We start from the raw sequence: 20,396 nt of genomic DNA, 5'->3' as shown, positions 1-20,396 counted from the left end.
TCATTCATCTCCAAACACACACACACACACACACACACACACACACACACACACACACACACACACACACACACACACACAGTTTCACTGTTGTAAAGTCTGTGATTTGAATTCCTACCTAACTAGTATGCTACACTACAGCATTATAAAGTTATCGCAAGCGCCATGGAACTTATGGGGCTGGCACTTGTCCAAAGGGTTATTTTAAGGTGATTGGCATCAGCAGGCTTGGTAAAGTAGGGCAATTGGAGGTGTAGTGACTGTGAATGGCCTCAAAATCATTCATCTCCTCCCCCCCCCAAACACACACACACACACACACACACACACACACACACACACACACACACACACACACACACACACACACACACACTTTCCATGTTTGGAATTAAAACTCCCACCTAACTATTTTTCTACACTGCAGTATTACACATGTATCGCAAGTGCCACTCAGCTTATAGGGCTGAGACTTGGCCTGAGGGTTATTTCAAGGTGACTGACATCAGCAGGAGTGCTAACATGGGCAATGAGAAGTGCAGTGTGTGTGAATGGGCCATAAACCATTCCTCTGGAAACACACACACAACACTCAACTTTACATTTGCCAGGATTGGGTATACAACTGCTAGATGAATACTGATTTGTACTATCATGTTACACAGTTATCACAAGCAACACATACACTATAGAGCTGAGGGCTACCAAAAGCAATGTCTACAGTGATTGACATCAGCACATCATGTGATATTGGCCAATTGGATGTGTGGTGAGTGGGACAGGCCTCATGAGTGAAATCTCTCTGTCACTGTCTGTCTCTCTCTCTCTCTTCTGCACCACTGTGTGTGTGTGTGTATGTTTGACATATTATAGTGTGCTGGCCTTGGATATATGTGAGTATTCCTATCCAATGTGTATACAAAGTATGAATGGTGTACAATGTGGTGTGTGTGCACAGATATCTGCGACTGACAGATATGTATAGTCCACTGTGTTGTCAGACATGGGCTTCATTTCTGTAAGTGTAAGAGCATGCCCAGTGTTACCTTCTGTATTGAGTGTGTGAATCCCTTCCAGGTAGGTTGTACTCCAGTCCAGGATTTGGTGTTCTGCACCTACAGCTAGCAAACTGTTTCAGCAGGATATCTGTAGATAGGTTGACAATATGGCGTCACAATGGGTGACAGATAGTGGGATACTGTAACTATTGTGCCTGTGCTGCTTGTGTTACATGGCTGGTGTTAGCAGAGATATTCAGACATATGTACTCTTTTACACTGTGATGTATTATGTCAACTACTGGCAGATATACTTATTTGCTCACAGTTATTTCCTGGGAAATACAAGATGAATGATGCAGTGTCCAGTATTGTGGTCTGCAGCCTACATATTCTTGCACACTCATGCCATTTTGGGGGGGGGGGTAGCTGCAGACACTTGCTAATGGGCCTGTGTAAATGGTCCAGCACCTTGGTACTGTCATGGCTGAGGATCCCCTGCTTGTACATATATCGACTTAACAGAATGGCCATATCCTGCTGTGGCCATACCTCTCAGCTGTATAGTTTCACCCAGGTTACCCAGAGGCAGGGCTCATATATCTAGTCAGTTGCCCTTCACATTGTGGCTTACAAGCAGGTTTGTAGCCACTCATTACTGGGTTTGCAGGCAGAGCTAGTATGGGCAGACATCAGAGTTTCAGACTTCACACACTCCATGACATCCATGCTTCTTCACTTACCCCCTCTGTTATTCTATCCTCTTCCTAACATTTTGCGAGCAATATCTGAGAAGTATCCCTATAGTTGTCCCTTCATCCCAGAGGTGTTTAGGGGTTGGTCCACAGTTCATGCAGTAGGACATGGTGGGCATACTACTGGGATTTGTCAACATGGCCTTGCATTTGTGTTCTGTGGATTGTGTTATGTTGTTAGTTTGGACCCCATGAAATAACATACATTGGTAGTACAGTTGAGGCACAGGCCTTTGACAGAGGTCTGTAGGGCATTTTGTAGTGATGCAAGCCATCTGTAGCAAGCAAGTGCATTCTGTCACTCCTAAATTCCCAGTCTGCAAGCCACTGGATTCCCCTGGGGTGACAGGGTAAGTGTGAGGTGTTAATGGCAGTAGTTCCTGCCCATATTAATTCATTGGTCTGGATGCTGGCAGGGTGCTGCTTATAGCTAGGGACACACCTGCATGGGACACCTCTTCAGCATGCTGCATTCTGTGGGTATTCCCATACAGAAGTGGGGGGGTCATACTGTACTGATTCCCAACAGCAGGGATATGACCTATGATAAACCTGTGGTTGATGGTGGGGTGAGCTGAGTGCATGTGTGATATGGAAGTTTCTTGCAGCTGACTCGCAGATATACCTGGGACATTCCCCTTATGCTGCCTTGTGCTGGGATATAGGCAGTCTCTCATTACTTCATAACTGTGCCTTTTGTGGTCTGCCAGGGATTGGCCAGACTGCATCAGTATTCCATACTACACAGGCAACTAATGCGCTGCTAACCTGTATGTACAATTACAAAGATGTGTGCAGTTGACAGTTAACATTTTATGTACTCTGTCTAGGGTACTTCCACCTGTGTACTGTGTGTATGTCTGGACCCACATTCATGGCATGTCCATCTTTCAGACAGTGACAGATACTGACATCTGGACAGTGAGTATGGATGACTGCTGACATGGGTATTGCTGAGATGCAGTGTGGTTGGCACTGCAGTTGTCGGAACATGGCCCTGTCATCAACAGTACTAGCCATAGGCCACCGAGACACAAACCTCCATGCTTACATGCTGACCACTTCCAGACAATATTTAACACACAACAACCTAACACACGGACCCCTGTATATTGTACACATGCAACAATCTATCCTGTAAACTGGGCCATTTCACGTAATGTGCTCCACTATTATTAAACCCACATGTACATGTTACTGCATTTCTACATAGGATTGTGGGGGGGGGGGTACACCTGACAACTGTAAACATTTGCTATGAGTGTACTGGTATTTCAGGTACTCTGTTGGCTTCCATTTTGTTTTGTATTATGACCTATCATGCAGACTAGAGGCATATCTGTAAAGTACAGATCTTAGGTTTTATTGACTTACATTTCAGTTTCAGACTTCTTACTCTTCAGAACTAACATACAACTGCCAGACCTGTTGTAGTCTGTCTGTGTAGGTCTGGAGAGAGGCTGTTCACCATTGCTATCAATTGGAGGTCTTAGCACAGCATTTCGTTATGGTCATCTACACCTGTCCTGCTGGCTAAGGCTGATGTTGGGTATGTGAGCCTCACTGACATACATGTGTGTGTCCTATGGACACAAATTTGGGCCACCACACGTACTGTACTAGGATTTGTCACCTTGTCTAGTACTGCCTACTTTGTTGGCACCAGTATTTGTTATGGTTTTCATGCTGCCCATGTAGGTGTCCACTACCTGCTGCCATCCCATTTATCAACCCAATTCCCTTGCATGCTCACATCCATACCATAGATACAACTAGCAGAACATAGTATTCCATTCAGCAATTGATAGGAAGAGTGACTTACCTTGTGGCCATGCCAGTATTGAGGACGGTGCTGGGGGGCTGACTATGTCAGATGCACATAGTACACTCCCTATACATGGCAAAGCACAGGTAGTGTCATGTTTGGCATTCATTTTACTGTATGTGCTAGTCAGAGAGAGGTGTCATTTCCTGGGTCCCTACCATGTCAGTGTATGTGCTATACATTGCCTCTTTGTCAAACCCTGGGCATACTGGGCATGCCTCCTTCTGGCTACATGGGCAGGCTCAGGTTGTTCCTCCCCTGAGTTCCTCTTTGCCTGTGATGGCCTTGGCAATGGCGGGGGGATATGTGGGCTTGCCCCATGCTGTTCCTGCTGCAGCTGTTTCTGCAGGATCATATTGTGTAGCATGGCACGTACTATGAACATTTGTGTACATGTAGGTGGAAAGTACTGCAAGGCTCCACCAGATATGTCCAGGCAGCGAAACTGTGACTTGAGCATCCCAAACACATGCTCTATTATGATTCTAATTTGTGCATATGCCTCCTTATGGAGTTCTTGTTCTGGTGTGTGTGCATTTCTGATGTGTGTCATCAGCCACGGCTCCAGTGCGTATCCAGCATCCCCCACTAGGGGGTCATATGGGATGTCCCCACTGACAAATGTCTGGTACAGCTGTGTCATATGCCAGATGTGGGAGTCATGATAGCTTTCAGGGTTGCCAGCACACACATTCAAGATAATACCCTGGGCATCGCACATGACCTGGCAGTTGATGGAGGGGAAGCCCTAGCAGTTTATGTAGACCCTACCCCACTCACCGGGTGGTGCTTTGATGTGTATCTGCATGCAGTCTATAGCACCCATTACCTCAGGGTATTCTGCTATTTGGTGGAAGAGATGCATATTGCTGGTCAATGCCTCACGGGTGTTGAGGAAATATATGTTCTCACCAGCATGTGCTGACATGGCATCCAGGAAATGGTGGAGTATCCTGAATGCTGATGCCTGTGATACCCCCATGATATCCCCATTTGGCCTATGGAAGGTACCTGTGGCTAGTATTCTTAAGCCTACACATACCATGGTATTCACTGGGATGGGTCCCCCTCTGTTGGTTCTGTGTGTGAGGCGTGGCTGGCACAGCTCAACAAATTGCTGCAGAATGTCCCTGTCCACTCTATAGTGCTCCACTATCTCCAGCTCATTTAGCCCCTGGTAGGTTACCCTGGGTCTGTACACTCTTCTCCTCCTCCTCCTCACTGTGGGTTGGTCATCATCATTCACATCCTCACCACTCTCAGTCTCTTCCACATATTGATGTATGAAAGCAACAGCAACCCCTAACATTTTGTTAGTTTTGTCAGGTAAAATTTCCTCATCTGTGTATACCGGTGGTGTAGAGTTTGTGGGAAAAGCAATGCGAAAGGTGTTTGCATAGTATATAGTAGTGTGCTGGGCTGGGCTGCTGCCTGTGTAATTGGCTAATTCTGATACATTTCACCTGCCAGCTATGCTGGTTTTCCTTGATTGCCTTCCTACTGCTGTTTTCCCTTCCCATTGCCTTCCCGTTTAAGGCCCAAGGCGCACTGTGTATACTCAGTGCTCATATGTGAACAGAGCTGCTATTTCCTGTGGGTTTTTTTTGCTTTGTTTAAAACCTGGTATGCGGCATGCACACCCGTTAAGGCAATGTAAACATTGCTAGGCAGCCTCAGACACACCCCCTTCCTTAGCTGTGTTTAGCTAAGGGCAAACACGGGCCACAGAGCTGCAATAAGCTTACAGCATGCATGATACTCTCCCTTATGAGGTCATTTACCTCTTATACTTATACCATGGTGTTGCTGCACCTACATGGTTGGGTGCAAGCTAACACTGAGAGGAAATCGGTGATTCAGTGTAAATCCCCTCATTTGCATAAAACAGAATGCTAATTCATAGTTACCACACTCACACTGAGCCTTCCCCATTAGCAACCACTATTCCCTGGTATTGTTGTCTTATGCATGCCATTGACTATCATGGCAAAATGCTGATTTGGGTTTAAAAGCTTATTTCCTACTTTTTTTAATATTTTCAACCCAATCCCATTTGCGCACCACTGTCCTATGCTTAAACGGTCGAAATCGGCCACAAAAAATAAGTTATTTTTTATAGTTTTGCAACTATTTCCCACGCCAATGACCATATATTTGGCCATTGGCATGCCTGCTACATTGAATAGATGTTTTCTTTGGAGCTGTCATGCCTCCATTTTGTAATTTGCAGAAATGTTTTTGGTTAGTAACCGAATACATTTCTGCAGGTTACACTATTCCTGCACAGATGCCTGCCTGCTTCCTGGATCGCTAATTCACCTCATTTGCATGGTTTTCACCAGCAAATGGGGTAATTAGCATATAGCAGTGATGTCCATGCAGGAATACTGTAGGAGTACTCTTGCACGTCCCAGTAGCTCATTCCTGGATCGCTCATTAGCTATATTGTGTGCAGCAGCTCTTGCACTATTCCTGCACACCATGCAAAGCTTGCTGAATCCTGTGTTTTTTTTTCAATGAATTTGAAATTATACAGACTTCAGCTTGCACAGATACTCAGCTGAGATATGTAAGCTATTCCCTGTAGATTGCATTTCCTCCACACAGCATCCCTTGTGAATTCACCTGCAAAATGAGTTTTATATGTACATATTTACACATGTGGCTACTGCTTACTAAACATAGCACTTTAATTCATTTGAAAATAAAATGAAAACACATATTTCTTTATGACTTTTATCACCAGGGTTTTCTTTGTAATGAATATTCATGAAACCAGAAAAATAAACTTCTTAACTGCCTGTTCTATAATCCAAGCACCCTTAGCACATTAAAACTTTCAGACCATATAAAATGGAACCTGGAATGTTTTGTATTTCTGTAATTGATTTGTCTTAAAAATGTCAGATGTTTTCTTTTATGCTTCACTGGTATTAACTCTTGATCTTCTTACTGCAGGATAATGTTATGAAAGATGGGCTCAGTTTCTTTAAAAATTCCCTACAGAGTACTCTGTCAGGGATACTAGGTGAACAAATGGCTGTAAGTAAGGAAATTAGTTTTTGAGCTAAGATACTAGATCTGAATTGCCTTGTTAAGTTTAATTCTGTTGTCTGTTGAAAAATCAATTACTAGAGAATGGGAAATCACACTCTAAGCTGAACGCACTTGAAGTAAAGAATATTGTAACAGATGTAAAAGAACAGGAAGTGAGATCTTTAGAAAATGGTAGGAACAAATTACATAGAAAATATATAAATTGCGGGAACAATAGATGTGGGAAAAAGTTTTGGAGAAGGAATGAGGTTTAAGAGAAAGCAGTAATTTGAACATTTTATGGAATGTTGGCTTGATCACGTTGTATAGAAGAATATATGTGATGTATTATGTTTGCAAATGTGAACTTGTTAACATAGCTTGTTTACTTTTATATAAATTTAAATTTGCTTATGCCACAGGTAATAATTCTATAAGAGTGTAAAAAGACAGGAATGGTTTCAAAGAAATTCTTTTCTTTCCATAAAGTTAAATAAAAAGTATATGGCTATAAAATAATTGTCTCACAGTCATAAACAGGTAAGCAGGAGGGCTGCTAGCAAATAAGTCAGGAGGATAATAGTACTGAAGAATTCAGAATACTATAATATAACATGTAAAACAAAGGTAACCAAAAAAACAAGCATACACTGAACTGGATTAGCTGCTGTAACAATGGACTGAGATGCTTACATATTCTCAACAGCTTCATGACCACTTCATTAAACATTGTGAAGGTTCAAAATGTGAACATTTTGTTGCTACACTGTTCTTATTTCTTTGCTAAGACTGAGTGGTCAAGTAATACAAAAATGAATGATTCAGATATGTAACAAGAAGGTACAGTACAGTAAGTGTAAGGATTATATGTCCAACTGCCAAGATGGCTTGCAATGGACTATGAAAGGATGAAAGCAAAGCTGACCATCTTTGGTAATTGTACATAACTGGAGCTTATTTATTCACTCCTTCATTGTCTAAACCATTTGTTAATGGTGGATGAAAAGTACCTTATGCCCTGGGTAGTATTCAAACCAGGCATCCCCACACTCATATTTTTTGGACCATGCATAAATGTACTTGTTCTTTTGTATTCACCTTCCTGAGTGTTATAAATGTATACTTGCCTAGCAGAATTTTGTAAATTATTGTTTAATAAAATAAAATCTATGTACATGTCATGATCAAGTTAAACAGTCGTTAGTCAGGCTTTGCAGAACTAGTGTGCCTTAATGTTAATCAAGGAATGCAATACTGTGGTCATGTCTTTTCACAATAAAAGGTCTAATGTTGGAAGTATACAGAGTCATGTAGCTGTAATTGATGGGTATGGACATTGGTGGGCTATTATGGCAGTTGATGAAGTGGTCTTATATGTTAGAAAGGTTTCAAATTTCAGTAGTCTTTACCTTTTTCTTGCTAGAATTGCAACAGAATTTACTAACAAATAACAGAATCACCAGTTTTAGAATAAGATCAATAAAAAATATTAATAAATAAACAATTAACATTAAACTTATGGACTGTCCAATTTATTCACAACCAAATAATAAGCATACTCTCAACAGTCAACAAAACAAGAGAATGAAAAATCATATCAAAAGAACATGACTCATATGATGATGCTTCGGTTTACTATGATTTATTTATTCCTTTACATCACAGTTATTCGGTGATCCAGGAACCAAGTATTCAGAGACACACATATACGTGTGCACACAAGTGACTATCAGTTACAGCCCTGTGAATGTTTCACTGCATCTCAACTGTTTGATTATCATCTATTGAATGAGCAAATACATAAATAATGGCCTAGAAATGCATTTCAGCTCACTTCTGTAAGAACTATCCACTATATCCAATTGCATCCCTCATTCCCACACAATTCAAAAATTAAAGAAAGACCCAAAATCAGAAACTGACTACAAAATATAGCTCTTATACTTGGAAAGTTGATGGTATAACAGGTTTTACATTAGCAAGCATTTTCTGAAGTATATGAAGTCAGAAGCTCACATATTATTCATTATTTAGTGACTACAACCCATAACACAAATGTTGAAACACACACACACACACACACACACACACACACACACACACACACACACACACACACACACACACACATCAGTTACAGACACTTGTATGACTACACATCTCAAATATCTGCTTGGGATCAAATGAATGAATAAATATCTAAAAACATCTCAAAAATTTACCTCAGAACGGGGGCATGGCCAAGATGTGCCCAGTATAGCAGCAGTTCTACTCAGCTCTGTCTATAAAATATTTCTATGACAGGAATTATTGGCTAAAAGTTGTTTGAGAAGGTTAGTACTTTAACTTCATGATGTGTTTTGTGGGTTTAAAGGTGCAGCTTATCTGCAATTTTCTCAATTCATGAACAGTGGGGCTTACGGCAGCCTCAATTTGATAGAAAAGCTTTTGAACTGTACATATATGGGTCTGTAACTTGAAACACATAATTAATAGTTTTGCAATCATAATACGAAACAGTTTGTCTCGCGCTCATCTCTCAAGAAGTGATTCCAAAGGAAAACACACTTATAGTTCTCGCTTATTTCAAGAACAGTCTTTTTTTTTTTTCTCTCTTCACCCAGAAGTTGGCTCGAGCAGAAACTTTTCCTCAAATAGAGCACGAAGCAGCTGGATGACATCACTCAAGTCTATGCGACCAAATATCTGATCTTTGAACCCGTGGGAACATCGCACAGTCAAAATGGAATGTTAAAACGCGGTTTACCCGCGATGAGGTTTTAAAGTACTTTAAAGCACTCCACAAACATTCAAAACATTATTATTTCAACTTTTATTCTTATTTTTTGCTACAATTAATAGTAAGAAAGGATAAAGAAAATATGCATGTGTATGTATGAGTGGTTATGTGTATATATATATATATATATATATATATATATATATATGTATACGTAGATGTATGTGTGTATGTATTTATGTATCTATGTATATGTAATCATATGAGGGTATCTATATATGTTTGTATGTACATGTACATTTATATCTATACACTGTGTTAAATGAAAATTGTTTAAAAAGAGGAGGGTGGAGGAAGGGGGAGGGGGAGGGAAAAAAAGGAAAGAAGGACTTAAATGAAAAGACACACCCCTGGATTCACGAATCCTCTGTGTAAGACTAAATAAGTCTTACTCGGAAACTTCAGTTGAACGGTATGACGTCAGCGTGCCATGCATATTCATGAGGGCATGCTTACTCCACTCCAAGTCTAACACAGACCGTGCTGGAAGGCAGGGGGCATGTCTGACTGCCGAGCAGTCCAAAGGTCCACGCCCCTGCAAGTGTCTGAATTGTGAAATGTCAACACACATGAGCGAGTCCGCTCAAATGTCTACATACCCAACACTACACTCCCTCACATTGTAAACCCCCAGTACAGTTATAAACTGTAAAACTTTTATTTTTTTTTCTTATAATTCCCGATATAGCTGCCAGTATTTGCGCGTGTTTGCACTTAGCTGCAGTTAGCAATTTTAACATTGAAGAGCATAATAAGAAATGTCTATGCAAATTAATCCAAATAGCAATAGCGTAGTAGTAGAGCCTTCGCACAAAGAGGAGGCATTCATGGTTCGAGTCCCACCACTCCCCTTTCTATTTTATGTTTTAAATTAGTATATGAAATAATTCCTGACATATATGAATAATATTTTACTAAAAAGCATTGAAATGGCCTATGTATCAGTGAACAAAATTTATATATAGAAAAGTAAGAAGGATCTTGACATATAAATTCCCATAGCCAAGCAGCACTTTACCCAGCGCAATATAGTTGCCCGTAGTTAAGCAGCACTTTACCCAGCGCAATATAGTTGCCCATAGCTAAGCAGTGCTTTACCCATCGCAATAGGTTTGTACGGAGCTGCGCACCGCTCTAACCAGCACACCATAGGGCAACGTGGAGCAACGTAGAGCAAAGTTGCCTAAACACAGCCACACCCCCTAGCCTGTCTGGACAGTAGCAAAATAAAAAGCAATGACAAGGTTCGAACTCTGGACAGTGTGCACCATAATCAAAGTACTGAACCACTAAGCCATGACTGCTTAGGATGAACATCCACTGTTAACATACATATACTTATAAATGGTAGATTAACCATTGCTAAGCAGGTCTGCAGTCAGCTGAGAATTTTCAAAAATGACCAATCACAAAAAAGTGCGGGAAATGCAGCATATTTAAGCTCCATGGGCGGGAATACTCGCCATAACTGATTGTAGCTCCCATCTGCAGTTAGAATGTCTGGTGCTGGAGAGGGTACTCGCTTTCGAGTGCAACTCTGGGGCATCTAGGAGTCAAAATACATGGTTTGGCTCCTTGTCCACCGTCATGAGTCAAGACTCCTGCAGGGCCAGTTCCAAGGGATGGAGTACAAAGCAGAGGCTTGGAACCGGTTAGCTCATGATCTCACCAGTGCCACAGGCATCCCTCGGACTGGTGAGCAGGTCTGTCACCACCATGCAGACCTGAAGATATGGAAGCAGGACCTACTGAACCAATGGATACAGGAGGCCCATCACATGCAAGATGCCCCACTACTGAGTAGGTAGCCATGGAATGCAGTATGTAAGACATGCTAATATAGTCTATATAATGGATAGGTATGTCTCAATATCCATTCATTTACTTCACAGCTGCAGGTGTCTGTGCTGCGAATCAACAAGCCTATGCAGATAAGCTGCTAAGGCTGCACCACCAGGCAGGTTAGTAATTATTCTGCATGTATTGTTATATAAAATAGGTGAGAGAGCCTGAAAAAAGTGTTGTAGCCCAATAATACAGCCATAAAATGCCCTGAATAATTTCTCTGCATGTACTGCTATATAAAATAAGTCAGAGAGCCAGAGAAAGAGTGTAGTAACCTATTAATAAAGGTAAAATAAGTCCGGAATAATATCTCTGCATGTACTGTCATATAAAATAAGTGAGCGAGTCTGAAAAAGAGTGTTGTAACCTATTAATAAAGGTATAATATGTCTTGAATAAGTCTTCCGTATGCACTGTAATATCAAATAAAGGAGAGAGCCTGTAGAAAAGTATGCAATGTAATTAATAAAGGTATAATACTTGGAGTGTGTCTGTGTCACTTACTTTGAAATGTTGTTGTACCCTTGCATTATATAAATAGTACTGTTGTATTAAGTGCTGTCAACCCACAGTTGGGCAGTCCCACATACAGTGGATGAAGGACGTGCCAGTAGCTGTGAAGCATATATACAGTCCTCAACAGTCGGTTAATGGCTGGCATGCATAGGTAAATCTGGCACACAAGTAGCTTGTTAATGTGTTCCCCAGAAATGTGAGTGTGCTACATGAAATGTAGGGTTCTGTAGAAATGTAACTGAAAATGTCACGTGAACACATCCAGATATGTAGATATATAAATATAAATAAAATATATAACTATGTAGCAGTAACATCTGCATCTTGGACAGTTAGTATGTCAGATATAGGTCAGGTATATAATGAACTAGCCAAACCCTTTACACAACCTAATGCATGTTGCCTAGTGTAATAATACATGTAGGGGATATACAGCTGCAGTCAATAGGAATGTAGTGTAGACTAAAAGTACTTATAAGATGATAATGGAGGTTTATTTTTACACCCTACTGTATGTGCATAAACAATGCAATTCCACACCTCAATGGGTATGTCTAATCTCAAAACATTTGTTGGGGCATATGTCCTATTGTTCTATAAATATCTACATTTACTTTGATGCATGTGCCCTGTTCAAACACTACAATCTTGGTGGCCTGTTGCCACCAATCATCCCTGCATGCTGTTGTAATGTCCACTGTCGTTCAATATATGCATGTGTTATGCTTGCTGTTCAACTGTTGGAACCCTGATGTGTTGGGTTAATGGGAATATTACTGCATGCTCTTACAACTAATTTGGAATGCTGTTGTCTATGTTCTAATTAAACACACCTAATCACAGAATGCATGGGAAGGCCGGTCCCAGCCGACCCTCCTATCCCTCCTCAGCTGGCAATTGCACCTGGCACCAGCAGGTCCGGTGCCCAGCCCAGGCTCCCCTCCTCTGTCAATCATGTGCCACCTTTGGGTGGAAGCGCTGCAGGGGATGGGGCTCATCCCCCCCTGCAAGCATGGGCAGAGAAGGGCCACCTGTCACCCTCCAAAGGGTCCGGGTTGTGGTGCGTAGGGAGATCCAGTGTTTAGTCGCTGATCCCCTATGCCAGCTCGAGGCGAGAGTGGCGTGACTCACTGGTGAGCCTGCCCCTCCTACTCAGCCCCCAGCACAGCCACCCTCGGGGCTGTGAAGGTGCAGTGGTGACTGCCCATGGGTGGGGATCTCAGTTACCATCTCTGGGCTCATGGGCTTGCGATTTCCAAACATCCGTCACCATCAATTGTGTTCACCCACCCCATGTGTCATACTCCGCCCCTGTATGCGTCTTGTTTGTCTTGTCTGTTTACCTCCCCAACCTACCTCCCCAAATATACCTACTTCCTCTACCTTACATTCAACTCTCACCTGAAAAAAAAAAAGAAAAAAAAGGGCAATCTGTTCCCACAAAAAAATTACGTCCCATACATAGCTGCCATTTCACACACATGTCCGCTGGACATGTAAACTGATAATTATAATTGGCAGTACAACATACTTTGTTGCCCTCACCCCTCTCTCAGGGGTGGGAGGTTTCAAATTTCTCTCCAAATATGCAACATATGCACAGCTGTTGCTGGTAAAGAAATGGGCAGCTAGGGACCTTCCCTACACCTGTCCTGCACATCCTGAACTGGTTTCCCTACTGTCTTTCCCTCTTTGTGCCCCCTTTTTCACCACTTTCCTATCTCCCATTTTCTTTTCTTTCAAAGAAATTAGCGCGGGGGTTAGCGGGAGTAAGCACTTTTAAGCAGCAGTAAGCGGGTTTGAGCGAGTGTGCGCATGTGTGCGCTTAGCTAAGTATTGCTAAGTGTCGCACAAACCCACGCAAACCCGCGCAAACCCACTTACAGCTGCTTAAAAGTGCCTTAGTCACTCTGTATGTCAGGGCCCTTGTTCTGCTCAGCAGCAAAATAAAACACCTCTGTCAGTCTCAAACCCCAGACCTTGGACACATTTGACTGCATGAAGTACCACTAAGCCACAGCAAATATACAATAATTTTGTGCTGAAATAAATATGTCATGCAATACAATGAGTGAATGTAAAGGAAAAATAGGAAGGCCACAACACAAAGCTTGTTCTGTGGATCTTTACCAGCAATTGTTGTGGAATTGCATTACATGACTGTGATAATTGTGTGGGCATGTTTAAATGTGGTATGTGCCCCCAGTGTAAAAACATTTTACCTGGGAGTAAAATAAACATTAATGATAAAACTTATTCTATTAATGGTAAATACAACTGTGAAACTAAGGGGGTAGTGTATGTTGCCTTGTGCAAGAAATGTCCTTCCTTCTATATTGGCAAAACAGAGAGGTCACTAAAGAAAAGAATTTATGAACACCTGTATGCTACAGGGAGAAAGGACTTAACTAATGCACTTGCAAGGCACACCTTTGAACATCCTGAACACTCCTTTTTGTTCACAGTGATTCACCAGGTAAAAAGTGACATTCGGGGTGGCCCATGGCAGTTACGATTGGAAGAACAAGAGGTGTTTTGGCAGATTAGAACATTTGCACATTTACCCCCAGGTTTAAATGAGTATGCATCTATAAAATGTATTCTTAAATTAAAAGCACTACGGAGATGAATTCTTCATGTTTATCATACAGCATTAGTAATGGATATATATAGATATACATTCATTTTTATATTATAGAATGGTAGTATTAAGATGTTTTTTAAGCTATCATTGTATTCTTGTATCTTAGTATTGAGTATTTGTATTTATTTATTTACTTATTGGTTTATTTAATTGATTGGCTTAATGAAGTTTGTTAAAGCACTGTAATGTAGGGCATTCTTATGTATTGTTATGAGTTCTGTAAAATAGGTATGTTTTTAATAACATTTTTAAGATTTTTGAAATTTTTAATAGTTAACAGAATATGTGAGTTATGGTATGGTAACTTACTAGCCCTTTAAAATCTAGGCTTGAAGTTAATTAATTAATTTATTTTAATTGCCTTAATTTTTTTATGTTTAAAAGTGTAGCTGTGAGTACTTTTGTATAAGTCTGAAGAAGGCTGAGGGATTTCCTTGGCCGGAAGCGCTTACTTAAATAAACAGTCCGTGCCCGTGCTGTACTTGTCCGGTTTCACTTTTTCTGGCGTTTTTAGTGGTTTAAGTTTGGTTTATTTTGATAAGAGAAGCAGCCATTCTAGCAGCAAATAATGTTATAGAGGCACTTTACAACCCCCACACAGTATCATAGTAGGACAAACACTGGCATATCTGATTAGGGCAGAGGCCATACTTCCTAACTGTGACTACTTTTCAGGGATGGCCCTGATTGTGAAACATATTTTAGCTGTGTCCCTCTGAATCCCTCTGAAAAGTACTGATGTTAGTCAGAGAGATGGGGTATTACACAATGAATAATGACAATAATAACAGTAGACACTGTTTGTACTTCATAAAAGGTGTACTAATCCATATGCACTGCTTCACTCAAGTCTACACTTACTGTCTCTATTATTTTGAACGTTTGCCTCACTTTTAACTACCTATCCCTGACTCCATGCAAATATGCATCTGAGTGTTTCATAGGCCTAGCAGAGGCACAAACACATAGGCATGTCAGCTTATCTGCTGTTACACACTCTGCAAATAGCTATGGGAGGACTTCCACAAGCATACCCTTATGTAGGTGTACAACACAGAAATACCAAAGGATGTAGCCATTGTACCAGTGCTGAAAACACCCGTGGGTTGCACAGACAAAGAATAACAGGCTAACATCTGTCTACCATCTGGATAGGTTCACAGTTGGGAACTATGCAGACAGACCACCTGCCTTGATAAACTAACAGGTACATACCAATCCTTTAAGATAACACTCACACAATAAGACATAATGCTCTCTGTATGTCTGCACCCCCCCCCAAATTTTAAATGCACATGTGTGTTTAGGGTCTACCAAGGATGTAGGTAGGCATACTCAGTCCTGGAATGGACCAGTTTTCCTGAGAATCCTGTGCTAATGTCAACAATAAAAAACACAAACCCTGCAGAAGTGAGTACATCAATATGCACAGTATAACAGTTCACAAACAGTTCATTTGCCAAAAGAATACTTTTCAATAACTACTTTTGTATGGCAGTTAATTACATAAGTAGAAAAGAAACTACATACTCACATATATCTTGTGTAAGCATTTGTAGGGGTGAGTTAAACTCTACACTGATAGCTCTGTACTGGAAGTGGCAACAGTCAGGTCTGAGTACAACATGTACATCACTGTCTACACCTCTAGCTTCAGATATAAGAAGTATACCAACCTTCTGACTTAAACAACAGTGTCCACAGCAAACAAGCATGGGCCCCACTCTTGAAATCTGAAAGGGCTACGCCTACAAAACTTAGCAATTTATAGCATTGGGTTGCTATGACAGTGAGTACTGCAATTACCACACAGCAGGCTGTATGCATTTACCAAATGCTGGGCACCAATTGGTGCAGAGGGCATCACATGCACATGTGCAGATACCTATAAAAGCAGACTGTACTTGCTATCCCCACATGCAATCATTACATTGCACGTGTTATAGTATCAGTGAACCTGGAGAGGAGTAAAACAAATTATTACTTAATAACAGAAAAGTTTAATTAAGTAAAACAAATTGAATGAATTACTAACCAAATATATTAATTAAGTAAAAAAAACTTAATTAATAACCAAAAGAAATTAAGTAAAAGCAATCTTTACTTAAGTAATACCAAAACAAAAAAAAAATTTCAAAACATACACAGACGGACCTGAAAGTGACAAACTGGTATGTAACAGATATGTGGTACTGGCAAGTAGTAGATGTTTATGAAGACTACTGTAAATACTTTGAAACATGCATATGTGGCAGCAGTAGGTATGTAGGCACTGATGCCATGCATGACTACTGCCTGGACAAATTAGTGTGTAGCTGTGTGCAGTGGTACATAACTGTGACATATGTAGCTCAGCATTAAATGTCAAACATCTGATCATGTCATCTATGTCCTGTACAGTACTGTGTATAATGGTTGTTTGGGGGAGTAGTGCAAACAGCTACATAAACCTGGATGTGACAGAGTAACACATGCATGATAGTCATATAATGTATAGCTTAGCATTGGCAACTGTTGTACCAAGCTAGTATAGTAATGTAGCATTAGCAGCCATAAATACTTCCTGCAATATTACTGTTATGCACACGTGACAACTGTTCATGTTGTAGCAAGGCCCAACAGGTCATCCATGAGGTCTACAGACTTACAACAGTGTGGACCTTGTGTGTGTATGGCACACACATATGGAGAGATATTTATGTGTCAGATATAGTAGCATCTTAACATGTGCATAGAGCAAGGGACATACTGCGACTGTTTGTGAAGGGTGGACATATATATGTTGGTGAAGGTTGTTATGTGCATATTTTCATGTAGGTTGTAGTGTGTGGCAAACAAGACAGCATACAGTGCTGGTATATGACATGTGGTGTTTAAACGCTGTGGGTATGATCTGTCAAGTTTTTAGTCTTCCAGACAGGGAGTCCTGCTAAAGATACATGAACTGAGAATACCTTCAATGCATTCTGCACAAGACTGTGCAAAATTATTACATAACTGTATCCCTCTCAACCTTTGCATAATTGATATTCCCACCATGAAAGGTGGACTGTATATGTGCCTACATGTAAATCTATATGTACACCAATGGATGTTTATATGTATGCTCAAGCTCAATGTTGTAAATGTATTGCCATCCCTTTTGTTAAAAACCCTGTACCCATGAACTACCACATAGGTGGTAGTCTACTCAACACCAAAAGTGTGATAAGAGACCATGGGACACAGGTGGACAGTAGTGTCCCTTTTGATAAACACAGTGCCACACTAGTCATGTAAACTGTGTATGGTCCACATGTCCTCAGAAAAGGTGTGTCATCCATGGAATAAGAAGCCAATGTTCCACTCTACTCATCAGTCATAAAACCTATCATAGAGTACAATGGCCCTTTTGGTATGTACCTCAGAAGACATCTACAGCAACTGTAGACGCCAGGCACAAACCTCACAAAGAGTATAACCAGACTCAAACAGATGCCCTATGCAGACTGTCTTACAAAACCACAGCTACACTGTGTCGCATACCGCCTACCCAGAGGCAACCTCTGCCTAACATACAAAGCTATGCCAAACCCACATGTGTTGGACATGCTCCATGTAAACAGATCAAAATCCTTACAAGCTACACACTGTATTGATCTAAACCTTGTAACGTCAAAAAGCAGAACATGCTGGAGTGGTACATTCTCATCTCAGACACATACCATACTCTGGAACTAACTACCTATCAATATCAAAGAAAGGTCCTCATTAGCAGTCGTCATGAATAATCATGATGAATGGATGTGAGATAGGAAATACAACCCAGGAATCACCTCTGTGGCTCTGCATGACAGGGGCACATGAACTTAAATTACATGGGTGTTGAAGGGCAGGGTACCGCATGGCTAGGCTTCTATAGGCCCTATGGCTAATAGCCTATTAGCTACCTAGGACCTGATACACACACACATGTACATGTTGCATTAATTGCTATGTGAGGTTGACTGAGTGTGATGGTGAATGTGTCAACATTGTGTATATGTGTGATAGCCTAGTGGGAAACTGTTTATATCATGGTATGTAGTGTTCTAGCTCTGATCCCCACAAAAGATATGTATGCTATTGCTAGGCAGGAAAAGCTGTATGGCATACAGTGTGATGTAGTCCCATGGTGTTGACTGGAGTGTGCCATTGTAGGCTAAAGCAGTACATGTATGCTTATTGATTGTTAACACTAGTGAATACAAATCCCGTATGACCTGTAGTACTACCTGAAGCTGTAGGCCTAAACAGCACAGTATGGTGTATATCCACATTGCTTGGAAACACTGTTTTGTTTGTTACCTGTAGTCCTCACACATTACATACCTCAGGCATAAGGTTTTTTTTTTTACATGGGTAAAGCTCATCTGGGTTGCCATACCTTTGTGTCTTGTAGGTATGTCTGATGTGTGTGTGGGTATGCCTGTAACATGGCCTCAGTCGTATGTGTGTTACAGGATATAAATGCATATCTAGCAACATGTATAGTGTAGTACAGCAGTATGCCACCTATATTGATGAATGTGCACATATGTTACTTAGGAGTTTGCTATCAACAAGTAGTGTGGTGTACTGGTAGTACTGTAACTGTACTTTACAATAATTTCAATGGATGGCATATTTCTGTATGCATTAGCTTCATATATACCTCCTGTGGCTAGGTGGTGCATTGTGTCACATACAGTGTGCCATGTACTGTTGTATAGTCTTACATACTGGTTTCACTTTGTTGCTGTGCAGAACATGGTTTAATATATAGAACATGCCAGGCACTGTCAGGCAGTTGTGGGCTGAGCACTGATATGTGGTATTAAAAGTGTGTATCTACTGACAGCCAATAGGTTGCTATATATGGCATTTCATTGATATATGTACTTTAGAATGCTAAGTGTGCCACATGACTTGCTCACAATAATTGTTTTATTGTCTTCCAGGGACATGTCTCACCATCGCAACCCTGTGTATTCCCCTGAAGAGGTGGAAATCATTATATCCACCCTAGTACAAAATCACACCCTGCTGTTCTCCAGAACCAGCCAGGACCAGCATGAGCACACTGCACTGTGGCAAGATGTTGCCCGTCGGGTTAGTGACGTAGTCATGCATAACCAGACTTATGAGCAGGTACGCCATCACGGCAGTGATTTAATTAGACATGTCCGGCACCCTGCCTCCGATGTCCGCAGACAACAGCTTGCCACAGGTGGTGGTGCAGCATTACATCCGCCCCTAACCAGAGTGGAAGAGCTGCTCCTCAGCATGGTGGCTCCTGGACAACCACTACAACAGACATGTGTCATCATGGAGGCCGGAGTCACCCAGCAAGTTGACTCGGAGCGTGCAGGTAACATGGCATATCTGTAGACTACTGTTAGCTCTATTGTTAGAACATGCATATGTCAGATGTGTACTGCATATTTGGAAGATGTGGAGCCTGGTGTTGTGCAATACTGATAATTTGGAACATAATTTGTATGCCTGTGACTGTCAACCGTTGTACTACTGTAAAACTGCAAACTCACAGCAGTAATGCCATAGTTGTTGACACTGACAAACTGTTTCATATCCTTGTAGGTCCCTCTGGTGTGACAGCAAGTCAGCAGACCCATGCCGGTGAGTATTCTACATTTAATATAGCAAATAACATGTGCATATCATAGGTGGGTTGTAGGCCATATACACATGTAAAACACCTACACATAATGCATGCTCTGCATGTTTTCTGTGGGACTATGTACATCCCAGTAACATGAGTAGCTGCCTCAAACACATGCTATACACAGAGCATCCCAAACAATTGTGGTGCACTGCAGTGGACATTGTATAGGCAGAGTCAATACACATGCACACAACATACACCACTTTGTCATACGCAGTATGTGTTAATATGATACACATGGCATATTTAGATACCTGCTGTAAGGTCAGACTCCAGTATCCCAAATGTCATCCA

This window comes from Protopterus annectens, chromosome 2.part0 (assembly GCF_019279795.1).
Source record: "Protopterus annectens isolate FY-2018-M chromosome 2.part0, PAN1.0, whole genome shotgun sequence".
In the NCBI taxonomy this organism is placed as follows: domain Eukaryota; kingdom Metazoa; phylum Chordata; order Ceratodontiformes; family Protopteridae; genus Protopterus; species Protopterus annectens.
The sequence above is the reverse complement of the archived record's forward strand: the minus strand, read 5'-3'. Positions refer to the sequence as shown.